Genomic DNA, 15,051 nt, shown 5'->3' on the forward strand with positions numbered 1-15,051 from the left:
ACATTTATTCAGTAATTGTGAAACCCTTCGTCATCCAAACGCACAACCACATCTTCATCATCATCTTTTGCTTACAAATTGTGTTGGATTCCTCCCAAATCCTCTACATAAGGTTCCGATTGAGAATTCCAGAGGTATGTTTTTGGATTCGATTATGTTTGGTAATGATGATAACTGAATGAGACTGATCTATACCCATGTTTCGAAGGTGTAATCGGTGTTTAAAGGGACGGATTGAAGCTGAAGGTGTTGTCATCAGAATTAGACTTGGCTCGTCCTCTTCATTATTTGACATCTGAAAGGTTTGATTTCGATTATGTGATTGATTTTAAAGTGAATTTAATTTTTTTTAGGGTTGTGTACATCACTTTAGTGTTATTTCTTTAGTTCTCTTGCTTCCAATTATATTAGGGTTTTTGTTGCAGGCTTGACTTCTGCTGACCAAATGCATATTTTAATTCATGAAGTTCATGAAATAAACCTGAATTAATGTTTTTTAGATAAGGGTTGTAACTTTTTTTACATTTTGCAGTGCGACAAGAGATCCAGAACTGGAATGGTTGAGTCATATGGTTAGGCAGTTGCAAAATAGACCCAGATCAAGAAATGATTTGTGTATGAGGTTAATTCACAAATTTGTGTGTTAATTCACAAATGACTTGTGGCGGATTTGGGTGCACCGAGGAAACAAGTGAACAACCCACAAATTATTTTTGCAAAACGGTGACTGCAACATATTATCTTAATATATATAGTTTTTAAATTAATAACATATATTATATATAGGATTTTATGTTTCAGACTCTACAGACTTCAAAATTACAAATTTCGCGCAGCGATGTCACAGATTAGGGTGTCACATTCTTAAAAGGTCACTCAAGTTTTGATGTTTGAACCGCACATATTTTCTTTTCCGTTCTAATGTTTTGTGTATTTCTTTTTGTTTTTGAAGCTTACACAAGCTTTCATTACTAAATATGGAACAATGCCCTAAAACTGCAGCATGTTTGGATTCACTTTCAGGTTAACTATATAAATATTAATTTATTTATCTGTGTTTAAGTCACTATTGTTGATGAGACCTTGTTTGGATGAACTGAAAAGCTTTTTCTTTGAATGAACACTCCAAGGTTAGGGTTTATTCTTTGTTATTGTTTCGATTGTTACCGTTTTAGGTCTTATTTGGTTTGAAATTTGGAATATATTCAGTTTATAGTGCACCCGATTGATTAAGGGAAACCTGTTATTTTAAATTGTCTAGATTACAGTTTAGGTTTTCATGACCAGCAAACGTATATGGCTCATTTGAAATTTTGCAATTAAAATTTGTAGTATTTGTTAAATGGTAATTATATATAGACATTAGATTAGTCATCTAAAATCGTATTTTCATTTTTATTAGTTGTTCAAAACAAAAGTTCACGTGATTGACTTTGTGAAACTCTTTTTCATTTAAATTTCCGTACATTAAATTTTTTCTCAAATAAATTTTTCGTTCATCAACAGGAGAAGACAGATATGTTGTTTTATTATCTAGATAGCAGCTCTTCTACCCTCTTTCAATTGCAGGTTCTGGTTGATTAACTTACAGGACATCTTGAGGATAAAAAGGTCCATTCTTTTTCATGTGGTCATATCTTATTTCTTTCTATATATAACAAAGAACAACACTCTGCAACACAAATATTTCAGGTAGCTGTTGCTTGCTGGCAATTATGTCCAAATGTCATCATATGTTATATATCTAAAAATGTTTTCTTCCTATATATATAGGGTAAAGTTCTTGTACAAATAATCTTAACATACTAAACATACAAATTGAAGGAAAACTCAAAAAGACAAGGTGGCATTTTTGTAATTATCAATAACTATCAAAGTTACTCTACAAATATACCTAAAAAACCTAACCACTCCCCCCACCCCCAAAAAAAACCTAAACCCCCCACCCCCCCCCACCCCCCCAAAAACCTAAAAAAAACCCCCCCCCACCCCCCACCCCCCACCCCCAAAAACCTAAAAAAAACCTAAACCCCCCCCTCCACCCAAGCTAAAATGCTAAAAACTAAACCCCCGAAAAACCTTAAAAAATCTAAAAAAATAAAAAAAAAAACACACAAATTATTTTATTTATTTTTTTAACATTTTTTATTAAAAAATCGCTACTTTTAGTAGCAGCCAAAAAAAATTTTTTTTTTTTTTTTTTTTTTTTTTGCTAACGAAATGTAGCGATTTTTTAATAAAAAATGTTAAAAAAAAATGTGTTTTTTTAGGTATTTTTGGTTGTAACTTTGATAGTTGGTGGTAATTACAAAAATGCCACCTTGTCTTTTTGGGTTTTCCTTCAATTTGTATGTTTAGTATGTTAAGATTATTTGTATTTGATCTTTTGCCTATATATATACACATGTCGATCAAGAGGTGGCCGGCGGTGGCAAGGCTATTTGCTAATTCATATTTCAGGGTATCAATTTCCAAAATAGCACTTTAAGGGCATATAATATTTTCTTGGGTAGATTTCTTAATCATGCACTTGTTTGTATAACATGAACCTATGACTTCATGGTGCATATACATCCCCATAGTGACCATGTGGTTTTATTTATCTCGTACAGCACATATGCAAAGCTTGGTTGTACTCAAGGATGGTTTGCGGCATCTATCTTCCCACCTTCATCAAAGTGAGTTTTGAATTTGTTTTCTGTTTTATAGTAAAAGGAGACTCCAGCTATTACTGGGTTAGTTAATATACATCACACCGTCAATTATGACCCATTTTTTAATGGAATGGGTTAATTTAGGCCTATTCAAATTATAAAAAATTGTTGTAACATAGGGCTTGAACGTAATTTTTATACTATTATTAAAATGACCCGTTACCTGTCCTAACCTGTGCGTTTTGATGTTGTTTTCTAAAAAACCGGTTACATTTATTTCTTCAGTATTTTGTATTTTATATGTACCAGTTAGCTACAGCAGGCAGTTCACCTTGGTCTGGCTCTCAATGTTTCTATCTTTTACTATGAAATTTTTAACTCTCCGGACCACACTTGTTTATGTTCTTCTTTCCAGGCTATTGATTAAGCAATTGTAGGGCTGGATACCTTGGGTGAGGAGTTTTACAACAATAGCACCTTGACCACGCAACTCCTTTGTGACAATCTCACTTTGTGGACCTTTGATATGCAGGTACAAATTTTGTTTTTGTATGTTGTCAAATTTTGACCCATTTGCTAATTAACAAGTCAAACTGAGTATGTGATATCTCTAACTCGTTAAATAAACAGAATCGAACTAAAGTAGTGTGTAAATAAGCTGAGGCATTAATGCTCGAATAGAGTTTATATTAAGCTTGAGCTTATATTAGAGTTCATTTAAAGAATTCAACTCCGACTTAGATTGGTTAGGTGTGCGAATCTTAAGGACCCCATTATTTATATAAGTTTAGGATTTTTTGTTTAATTTTTAATAAACGTATTTACATAGTGTATATATATAAGTCTTATACATACATATAAAAAATTAGATGTGAATATAAATAAACTATTAAATACATTAAACAATGATAAACGAGCCGAGCACAAGTTTGTCAAACTATTCACAAGCCGAGCTCGAAATTTAGACGTAGAGCATGAAACACCCAAGCTCAAGTTCTCTAAACTTAAACCAACCAAGCTTGGCCTTAGGTATGCTCAGACTCGGCACGGCTTGGCTCGTTTACATCCCACTAAAAAGAAAACGGGTCAAAAGTTCCAAAATGTACTGCTAATTCATCCCACCCATATTTAAAATATTATACCATGTTTCTAATAATATATATTTTGTGATCATGTTTAACATGAACTTTGAAGAATATTTATTTGGATGCAGCAGGATGGGGCTAATGAAATTAAGAAAGCACTTGGTGCAAAGCAAAATGAGGGTCTACAGCAACAACAGTGAGGCACCTCATTCTTCTTATCTTTGTTTCGGAGAATTTGGCACTTATTTATCCATCTTTATTTCTTGAGCTTGTAAATTTAGTTTCATGTCATTTTTGAATGATTAGTAATTGTTTACTTTTGGTAACTGATATTTTTTTTATTCGGTTTTTGTTTCGATTTCACATGCATCTAGATCCAGAATGATAATTCGATCGTGTTGTACTCGCGTTTTTTGGTTTTGCCTGTTTGAACCGCGCGCCTTATGTGCACCCGTGATTGTATAATCATTTAAGACTTCAACAGTGTATATTTGGCAAATTGTATTTTAAATGCAAATGAACACGTACAAAACCGTGTCGCAAAGCGAATGGTGTTTACCACTAACAACCGGTAGGTAATCTGCAGTCTATACATGTAAACGTACGTGGACAGCACTCAACTTTATTTTAAACAATGTTTTCGCTCAAACACGGACATGAAGCTTCCACTGCAATGCTAACAAGCCAAGTTTTTTATGGATTGTAAATGTCGATGTCGAACATTGCACAGGTTTCCTACTATCACTAAGTATTTACAACAACCTAATATAATCAGTGTTTTAAGGCAAGTCGGGTTAGAATATGCTCTAAAGAGTCTCGGTGACACCCGCCGCATTGCGCGGGCCAACCCACTAGTATATATAGGGGAGGGTTATCTTGTGAACGCTAAATATTAAATATTGCGATAACCGTGAGAACGAATGAAGAAACCAATTAAAACGAAATTTTTTAATACAAACCTTATTGTAATTAGGATACAACATCAAAAAAAGAATTTACAAAATCATATAATTTATTTCTCCTTTCAAAATCTCTCTTATTAGATTTTTTACACATGTGTAAATATAACAAATTTACACATATGTAAATGGCAGACTTACACATGTGTAAATTTTCTTTATTTACGAATTCATGTAAATTTAAATGTGTAAATTAAATTTCTAATATTGTATTCGAAGAACAATGATAAGTATAAAAAGAAATTTTGAATTTGAATTGTTTTATACCTGGTTTTAGTGGTTTTTTTTTCATTTGATGACGAAAAGTATCATTTTTTATAAAAAATACTAATTTTTTTTTTGTGTATTTTGAAGTTTTTTTTAGGTTTTTGGGGGTTTAACTTTATGATTTAGTTTTTAACATTTAGCTTGGGTGGGGGAGGGTTTAGGTTTTTTTTGGGGTTTAGCTTTATGCTTTAGGGGTTGTTTGGTAGCCTCTTAATGACCATTCAGATGCTACCTCTTAATGGTTTAAAACCTCTGAATGAATAAGAGGTAATCTCAAGTCTGAATGGTTAAGAGGTAACCTCTGAATGGTAAATCATTACATGTCACATTCTTCTACCTTCTCATTGGTAAAATTTTTAATGGTTCCATTAAGAGGTAGCCTCTTAATGACCATTCAGAGGCTACCAAACAACCCCTTAGTTTTTAGCATTTAGCTTGGGGGGGGGGGGAGGTTAGGTTTTAGGTGGTGGTGTAATGGGTTTATTTTGTTGTGTTCACATTGGTTCTCGCAATAAAGGTGGTTCTCACATGAACCCTACCCTAGATATACCTATGTATGTATATGTGTGTAGGTGAGGGTTATCTTGAGAACGCTAAATATTGCGAGAACCTTGAGAACGAATGAGAAAACCAATCAAAACCAATTTGTTTAATACAAACCTCAATGTAATTAAAATACAACACCAAAAAAAAATTACAACATCAAATAATTCATTTCTCCTCTAAAAATCACTCTTATTAAAATTTTTACACATGTGTAAATTTGTTAAATACAACAAACTTACACATGTGTAAATGAGAAAACTTAAACATGTGTAAATTTTCAATATTTGTGAATACATGTAAATTTAAACGTGTAGATTTAATTTCTAACATTGTATTGCAATAATAATGCTAAGTGTAAAAAAATTCGAATTTGAATTGTTTTTGACCAAGTTCTTGCGGTTTTCCATTCGTTCTCACGCTTCTCACAATATTTAGCGTTCCCATTTAAGCCTTCTCCTATGTGTGTGTGTGTGTGTGTGTGTGTGTGTGTGTGTGTGTGTGTATAGGAATGGGATCAAGAGAAAACGATTTGAAGTGTGTGAACAGTGAGAACGGTTTTCAGCCATAAGATCTTTGTGATTTGTGGCTAAGATGATGCGGTGACATTTTTATAAATAATGGGAACCTTATAACTACCAGAAGGGGTAAAATTGGAAGATCCAAACAAGGGTGCACATGCTAATCACATGCCATTTTCCCCCATCATATTTAAATGCCAATAACTTTTTTATACGTGATTATTTTTCTAAAAAAATTACACCATAAAACTTAGCATTTTTTATCTTTCCAACGAGTATACTATTGATATACTTTTCGAAAAAAACGAACTGGGTTTTTTATGACGTTTTTCTGAACTGTGCATTTTATGGCGTTTTAGACTAGGTATTTTTATGGCGTTTTTCTTAACTATGTGTTTTTATGGCGTTTTAACTAGGTATTTTCATGGCGTTATTCTGAACTAAGTGTTTTATGGCGTTTTCAACTGAGTTTTTCATGGCGTTTTCAACTGAGTTTTTTCATGGCGTTTTTTCTGAACCGGGTGTTTTATAGTGTTTTTAACTGGGTATTTTCATGGCGTTTTTCTGAATTGGGTATTTTTATGGCGTTTTATTTGAACACCCAGTTCATATGAGTGGGTTTTTTTGACAATATTACCTTTAGTGTAATTTTAGCATCAATGCCACATGTCAACACCAAAATCGTTCTCACTGTTCTCACACTTTTCACCGTTTTCCCTAAATCCTGACCATATATATATATATATAGGGGAAGGTTCAAATGAAAACCAGTAGTTGATGTGAAAACTCGAAAACTAACTAAAAAAGCCAAAAAAACATACCAACTTTTTTTTGCCTACCAATTTTCGCCACTTTTAGTATATAAAAAAAATTCAAAAAAAAAAAAACCATTTTTTTGTAGTGCACATGTGTAATACTACACGTGTAGTCACATACACATGTGTAATACAAATTTTTTTTTTTTTTTTGAAAATTTTTTTGTATAAAAAAAACCTGTGATTTTTTATAAAAAAATTGAAAAAAAAAATTGGTGTGTTTTTTAGGCTTTTTTAGTTAGTTTTCGAGTTTTCGCGATAAAAATGGTTTTCATTTGAGAAAGTGTGAGAACGCTTATCGATCGTCCGATCAAAACAATCTATGGACTAGATTGGCGTGGTGGCGTTTTCGAAAATAACATCAATTTTATTACGTGGACGCGCTTCATTAAGGGTAAAAGGGTCTTTTGACTTCTCCACACAAAACGCCATCTCATGAAATAAAACGCCAAAAACAAAAATCCCAGACCATTCCCAGTAAAAACACCATCATATATAAAACGCCAAACTTAATTAGAGTAAAATCCCGCCTAAAAAACCGCCAAAAAAAATCCTATATATACATCTCAGACCTTCAATTAAAAACACACACAAAAACCCAAACGCCATATTTCATATATCCCATTAGCCTAAGAAACACCAAAAAACCCAAACAATCAAATACCTTCTAACCCAAAGCGTTTTTTTGAAATTCAGTTTGGTTGTCTGTAAGATTTCGCTCAATGAAATGGAAAAAATCCTTAAGAGAGGACGTTGTCCATTTCATTTAGTAAAATCTTATTGACTAATCCTCAACTTCCATCCAATTTATAACTCCAAAACATACAAAAACATTATTGAGCTTTGTTGTCAATAAAGTTTAGCTGTATGGGGTGGACAACATTGTCATTTATCTTTCTTAACAGCGGGTTAACAATGTTGTCCATCTCATACAGCAAAACATTATTGATTTTAGCATGATCAAATTTTGAGGTTTAAGGTGCTCTTATTTCGTGGCGTTCTATTTATCGGTAAAACGCCAAAAAAGTTAAAAAATCAAACATCGTTCATTGTGAAAATTCAAGATTGTTGGCTGAAAAGGTTTAAACTCAATAACATTTTGCTGCATGAGAAGGACAAATCTTCAAGAAAAAGATGCTAATGTCAGACTGTGTGCTTCCAAACAGCGACACATAAAACTACTTGAAAAAAAAACAAAATAAATCATACGAAAGTCGAACCAGCCAGTCAACATGATTCAAAAAAGAAGAAAGAGACTGCTGACAGTGAAGATTTTGAAGATCAATTATTTATGTATTCTTTTTTTTATTTTTCTTTTCAGTTGATTGTTTTATAATAAAAATGCCATATATAATAAAAACGTCAAAACAGCCAAAATGCTTGTTTAAACGATATCATCCCATTAAACACCACCAAAAAACTCCCAAACTATAATAAAATTACTTTGAAAAAGTATTATCAAAACCCAAAAAAATAAAAAATAAAAAATAAAAAGCAAACTTGAAAATGTAATTAGAAACAAAAAAAACACAAATCAGTAATACTGAAGATAGGGAAAATTTATTATATTAGAATCTAAAACGCCAAACTTGAAAGATGGGACGTGTTACAGACTTTAGAGATAAAGCTTATCAAAAAAAATATTTACAAACAGTAACTGAAAAGACGAATACTTTATTATAATAATGCACCGCCTACCTTAGGCGCCAAAAAGACATCCAATAAAATGATACGTCTCAGCAACTTCCATTTGATCAAACAAAAATAACAAACGCCAATACTACTAAATACCACTCACTGAAAAACGCCAAAAAAATCAAAGATGGCTAATATTCTTTCTTGGATATCCATAATTGTTCTTCGTGAAGTTTCACTGAATGAATTATTATCAGAAGGGAGTAACTCAGAAAGATTTTGCTGCATGAGATGGACAAAAATTCAAGAAAAAGATACTGATGCCAGTCATATGGCATTTTGTATTTTTTTGTTCTTGAAGAAAGTTTGGATGACGAGAAGAGATCAATGACAATGAAGAGTGGGTTGATTATAAAGATGAAGATCAAGACAAAAAAAAAGCGAAAAACCCACTCACACGACATAGATCTATGTCGCCAAACATTCACAAAAAAAGCCATATCAACAGACGAGCAGGCAAAAAAATCAAACCAATGGGTTTGTTAAGTTTTACATAAAACGCCATATATTTGGTGACAGTTCTGGTACTATTAAAGAAGAGAGAGACTGATGACAGTGAAGATTGGGAAGAGAGATCCGATTAGGATTTTTGATTTATTTTCTTCGCTTGTATTTTTTTTCCTGTGGTTGAAATATTATATAACAATAGTAAAACGCCAAGATAACACAAACGCCAAAATGTTTATAAAAAATAAAAGAACAATGGCAGTCTTGTTTAAAAACGCCTTGGAAAACGCCATTCAAATAGTTAATAGCATACGATTTGAATAAACGCCATAAACGCCAAAATATTAATACAATTAAACGCCATTAAATATTGAATTTGGTTAACGCAAAAAATATTAAAAAACCAACAATATTGGGAAAAGCGGAACTAGAAAAGCAGAAGATGAAAGGACAAAAAAGCCCCTCCGCCCTTTTCTAAGTGGCGTGACACGTGTTGGGCCAGGAAGCGTTCTCACCGTTCTCACACCTTTGAGCGTTTTCTTCTGATTCCGTTTCTATATATACATATATATATATATGTGTGTGTGTGTATATATATATTATATATATATATATACATATATATATATACACATATATATCAGACAATCAATTCAATTAGCAGAGGGCAAATTAGACAATTCCTTCAATAAGCAGATCACGAGTTCGTTACACCACTATCCCGGTAATGATGAATCGTATCAGTTTAATCGATTGTTGTTTTCAATGGATCCACAGAGCAACACCGGACGAAACACAGATGTTGATTTTGAAGACGTTGAATTCGTCAGTGAGCATTCCAATAGAAATTAATTTCACATGTTATTATTTAAACAAGTCGCATGTTATAAAAAAGCGTGAAATACAATTTCGCATGTTATACAATTTCACATTTTATGATGTCGAATGTTATACAATTTCACATGTTTATAATGTCGCATGTTATACAATTTAGCATGTTATACAATTTTGCATGTTATACAATGATGTTATACAGTTTAGCATGTTATACAGTGTAGCATGTTATACAATATACAATTTAGCATGTGTATACAATTTAGCATGTTATACAATTTAGCATGTGTATACAATTTAGCATGTGTATACAATTTAGTATGTTATACAATTTAGCATGTTATATAATTTCATGTCATACATTTACGCATGTTGTTCGCATGTTATACAATTTCGCATGTTGTTATGGAAACCCAAATTCGCATGTTAGTTACAAGCATTCGCATGTTAGTTACAAATTCGCATGTTATACATTTTGTACGTTAGTTACAAGTATTCGCATTTTTGCTTTGTGGTCGGTCGTTGTTTTTCTTGCTCTGTTGCTCCCGCACAACTGATATGAACAATCATATCAAAATTTTTATTATTTTAGTAAACATTGTTTTCGATTGGAGATATAATATCTCCCAAAGCTGCTGTAGTTGTCATAATCATCGGATGAACAATCGATTGAAGGAAATCGCACCCGCGGACGTCGATTGCAGAAGAGTCGGTCGGAGAAGAAGAAGGTATCGAACGAAATTACCGGGATTTTGATAGAGGAATTGTCAATTTTATCCTTAGCGGTTTGTTTTATGTATATTAATTTGATTAATTTAATTATATAAATTAATTTCGTAGCGTTGAATAGATAGATGATCGGACGACTGGGGTTATCGCGTACATAATGTAGGATAAGAGGTATTGTACGTTAACCAGGCTATATATACATATATATATATATATATATATATATATATATAGGGTCAGGATTTAGAGAGAACGGTGAAAAGTGTGAGAACGGTGAAAAGTGTGAGAACGGTGAGAACGATTTTGGTGATGACATGTGGCATTGATGTTAAATTACACTAAGGGGTAATATTGTCAAAAAACCCACTCACATGAACTGGGTGTTCAAATAAAACGCCATAAAAGAAAAACGCCATGAAAAATACCTAGTTAAAACGTCATAAAACACTCAAAAGCTATTTTTTTGAGCTACAATTTACAACAGCTCAAAAAAATCATTTTTTAACGCCATAAAACACTTAAAATCTATTTTTTTGAGCTATAATTTACAACAGCTAAAAAAAACCATTTTTTTAACGCCATAAAACACTCAAAAACCTATTTTTTTGAGCTTTAATTTACAACAGCTCAAAAAAACCATTTTTTTAGCCATATAGCTCCCAGTTAAAACAAAATGCCATAACAAAAAAAAAACTATTTTTGAGCTATAAATTACAACAGCTCAAAAAACCATTTTTTAAGCCAGTTCGCAGTTAAAACGCTATAACAAAAAAAGCTATTTTTTTGAGCTATAATTTACAACAGCTAAAAAAACCATTTTTTTGAACGGCATAAAACACTCAAAAACTATTTTTTGAGCTATAATTTACAATAGCTCTAAAAAAACATTTTTTGAACGCTATAAAACACTCAAAAACTATTTTTTTGAGCTTTAATTTACAACAGCTCAAAAAAACCATTTTTTGAGCCATATAGCTCCCAGTTAAAACGCCATAACAAAAAAAAAAAAAAAACTATTTTTTGAGCTATAAATTACAAAAGCTAAAAAATACTATTTTTTGAGCCAGCTCCCAGTTAAAACGCCATAACAAAAAAAAGCTATTATTTTTGAGCTATAATTCTAAAAAAAAAAAAAAAAAAACCATTTTTTGAGCCATATAGCTCAAAAAATGTCCGTGTAAGTTTATTTGTGCTGATTTTTGTGCGGTTTATATGTCTAACCGCCTAAATTAATATTTTTTGAGCTTAGAAAAATCATAATTTGTACTGTAAAAACGCCACAAAACACCAGTTCAGAAAAACGCCATGAAAAAACTCAGTTGAAACGCTATAAAACACTCAGTTCAGAAAATCGCCATGAAAATACCTAATTAAAATGCCATAAAAACACTTAGTTCAGAAAAACGGCATGAAAATATCTAGTCTAAAACGCCATAAAACACTCAGTTCAGAAAAACACCATAAAACCCAGTTAATTTTTTTTTCGAAAAGTATATCAATAGTATACTCGTTGGAAAGATAAAAAACGCTGAGTTTTATGGTGTTTTTTTTCGAAAAATAATCAATCATGTATAAAAAAGTTATTGTCGTTTAAATATGATGGGGGAAAATGGCATGTGATTAGCATGTGCACCTTTGTTTGGATCTTCCTATTTTACCCCTCCTGGTAGTTCAAAGACCCCTATTATTTACAAAAATGCCACCGCATCAATCTCAGCCACAAACCACTAAGATCTTGTGGCTGAGAATCTTTCTCACCGTTCTCACACTTTGAGGCGTTCTCTCCTGATCCTGTTCCTGTTCCTATATATATATATATATATATATATATATATATATATATATATATATATATATATATATATATATATATATATATATATATATATATATATATATATAGGGTAGGGCTATATAGAAAAACCTAAAAATTTTAAAAAACCCTAGAAAACCCAACCTCCCGACATTTTTTTTTGAAAAAAAATAACACATGTAATATACATGTTTTTAACAGTTTTGGGCCAAAAAAAAAACAAAAAAGCGCCGAAGGAATGTTTTTAAGAAAAATAAACAAGTTTCAGCATTTTTTGTCCAACACATGTTAGTCACGAAAGTTGCTGAAATTTGTTTATTTTTTTTTAAAATAATCCTTCGGCGCTTTTTTGTTTTTTTTGGCCCAAAACTCTTAAAAACATGTATATTACATGTGTTATTTTTTTCAAAAAAAAATGTCGGGAGGTTGGGTTTTCTAGGGTTTTTTTTTAAATTTTTAGGGTTTTTTGTCTAGCATTAGCCTATATATATATATATATATACATATATATATACATATATATATATATGTGTGTATATATAGGGTCAGGATTTAGAGAAAACGGTGAAAAGTGTGAGAACGGTGAGAACGCTTATGAATCGTCCGATTAAAACAATCTATGGACTAGATTGGCGTGGTGGCGTTTTCGTAAATAACACGAATTCTATTGAGTGGACGCGCTTCATTAAGGGTAAAAATGTCTTTACACTTCTATACCAAAACGCCAAATTAATGAATAAAACGCCACTACTGGCCAAAACGCATCCCTATATAAACAAAACATTCTCATACATAAGAACACACCTCCCTCAATCTGAAAACGCCATATTTTCTACTATATAACATTCATCTTACAACGCCAAAAATTCCAAAACATCAAACACACCTACTCAAAAAAACGTCATATTTTTACTATATACCAATCATCTTAGAAAACGCCAAATCTCTCAAATATCAAAAATTTCCAAAAAATCAACGTTTCTTTCAGATACACTATTTCCTCAGTAAAACGCCAAAAATGCCAAAAATCGTTTCTTGTATATTTAATATTGTTCTACGCGAAGTTTCGGAGAATGCATTCTTTCGTGAGGTGCTGTGACTCAAATAACATTTTGCTGAATGAGATGGACAAAACTTCAACAAAAAGATACTTTGTGTTTTGTTATTGATGAATAATATAATGACATGAATAGACGAATGACACTGATGAGTGGTTTGAAGATACATATTCAAACAAAAAGCTCATGTCATATTGTCTTTCCAAACGGCCACAAAAACAGAAGCATGACAAAGCCAAACCACTAGTGAACATGTTTCAAAGAAGAAAGAGACTGATGACAGTGAAGATTTGGAAGATGAATTGTTTCTATTTTCAGTTTTTTAATTTTCCTTTTCTGTTGTTTGTTATGTATTTTTCGACTAAGAATAAAAAAGTTTAATAAAGAGCCAAAAAGTCATAAAGATTGGGAAACGTCATAATGCAGTAAAACGCAAAAAACTCCCAACCTATAATAAAAGTAATTTGGAGAAGTATTATTAAAGCTAAAAATGGAAAAAAAACGCCAAAAACTACTTAAAGCCATTAAAAAACGCCAAACTTGGAAGATGGAATGTCTATGACCATAAAAACTCATAAAAAGCTGAACAAAAATAGTAAAAAATACACACAGTAACTGAAAAGACGGCTACTTTATTAATATCATTTATTATAAATAAAAATCCCGGCTAAACTACGCTCCAAAAACATCCTATAAGAGAGACGTCTTTGCACAATCAACTGATCACACCACCAAAAATAAACGCCATCTTTCCAAGAAACCATTCACTTTAAAACGCCAAAAAAGATACTTAAAAAATCCACAGATGCGGAACCTCATTTCTTCTATATTGAGTATTGTTCTGAATGAAGTTTCACTGAATGGATTCTACTCTGAGGTGGGTATCTCTATAAGCTTTTGCTGAATGAGATGGACAAATATTTATGAAAAAACGAAGTAAAAGACACTTTTACCCCTTAATGAAAACGGGCGTTATGTAGGAAAATAAGGATCTACATAAGGTATTCAAACAGGTTCAAAATGCCAAAAGGTTAAAGTAGAAGAGGCTGATGACAATGAAGATTTGGAAGAGAAATTAGATTATAATTTTTATTTTTTTTTCAATTTCTATTGTTTGTTATCTAATTCTCTGATTTTATTATCTAATTCTCTACTAACAAAAAAAAATAATATAAAACGCCAAAAACACCAAAACGCCTGATAGTGTGAAAACTGAGAGAACGGATGCTAGCAAAGCACGATGTTGCTATAAAACGCCAAAAACGCCAAACAAGGTATTTCTGAAAAATCAACACTAATTTACAGATGAAATTGAACGAAACAGTAATAGCTAAACAGTAAAATGAAGAGACGGTAACATTATTGTCAAACACTTATTATATTAAAAGCCACTACATGGAAAACTGAATTTATTTATCTTTTCAAAACGCCATAATTGTCTGTCACATTATAGACCTGTATCCTACTTGATATAATAAATATCAAGAAAATTACTGATGTTTTTTACATCATAGACATGCATCCTGATTTAAAAATAATAAAAACGGCAAAACATACTTAAAACGCCAAAATGTTTACTATGATCCTGATCTACAAACAATAAAACGCCGCGTATTTATTAAACGCCAAAA

At 31.8% G+C, this 15,051-nt stretch overlaps 1 long non-coding RNA gene across 4 annotated transcripts; it reads left to right on the forward strand.

Annotated features, from left to right (window-relative positions):
• Positions 1-4,097, forward strand: LOC110868392. Of its 4 annotated transcripts, XR_004862548.1 has the most exons (9): positions 1-134; positions 209-302; positions 533-723; positions 802-871; positions 953-1,023; positions 1,507-1,611; positions 2,613-2,678; positions 3,070-3,186; positions 3,868-4,096. It is a non-coding gene; the product is annotated as an uncharacterized LOC110868392 (long non-coding RNA). The 4 variants fall into 4 exon arrangements; XR_002552417.2 differs by having other exon boundaries at positions 802-1,023; positions 3,868-4,097; XR_004862547.1 differs by having other exon boundaries at positions 802-1,611; positions 3,868-4,097.
• Positions 4,098-15,051: the final 10,954 nt, after the last annotated feature.

Source organism: Helianthus annuus, chromosome 7 (assembly GCF_002127325.2).
Source record: "Helianthus annuus cultivar XRQ/B chromosome 7, HanXRQr2.0-SUNRISE, whole genome shotgun sequence".
Lineage (NCBI taxonomy): Eukaryota > Viridiplantae > Streptophyta > Magnoliopsida > Asterales > Asteraceae > Helianthus > Helianthus annuus.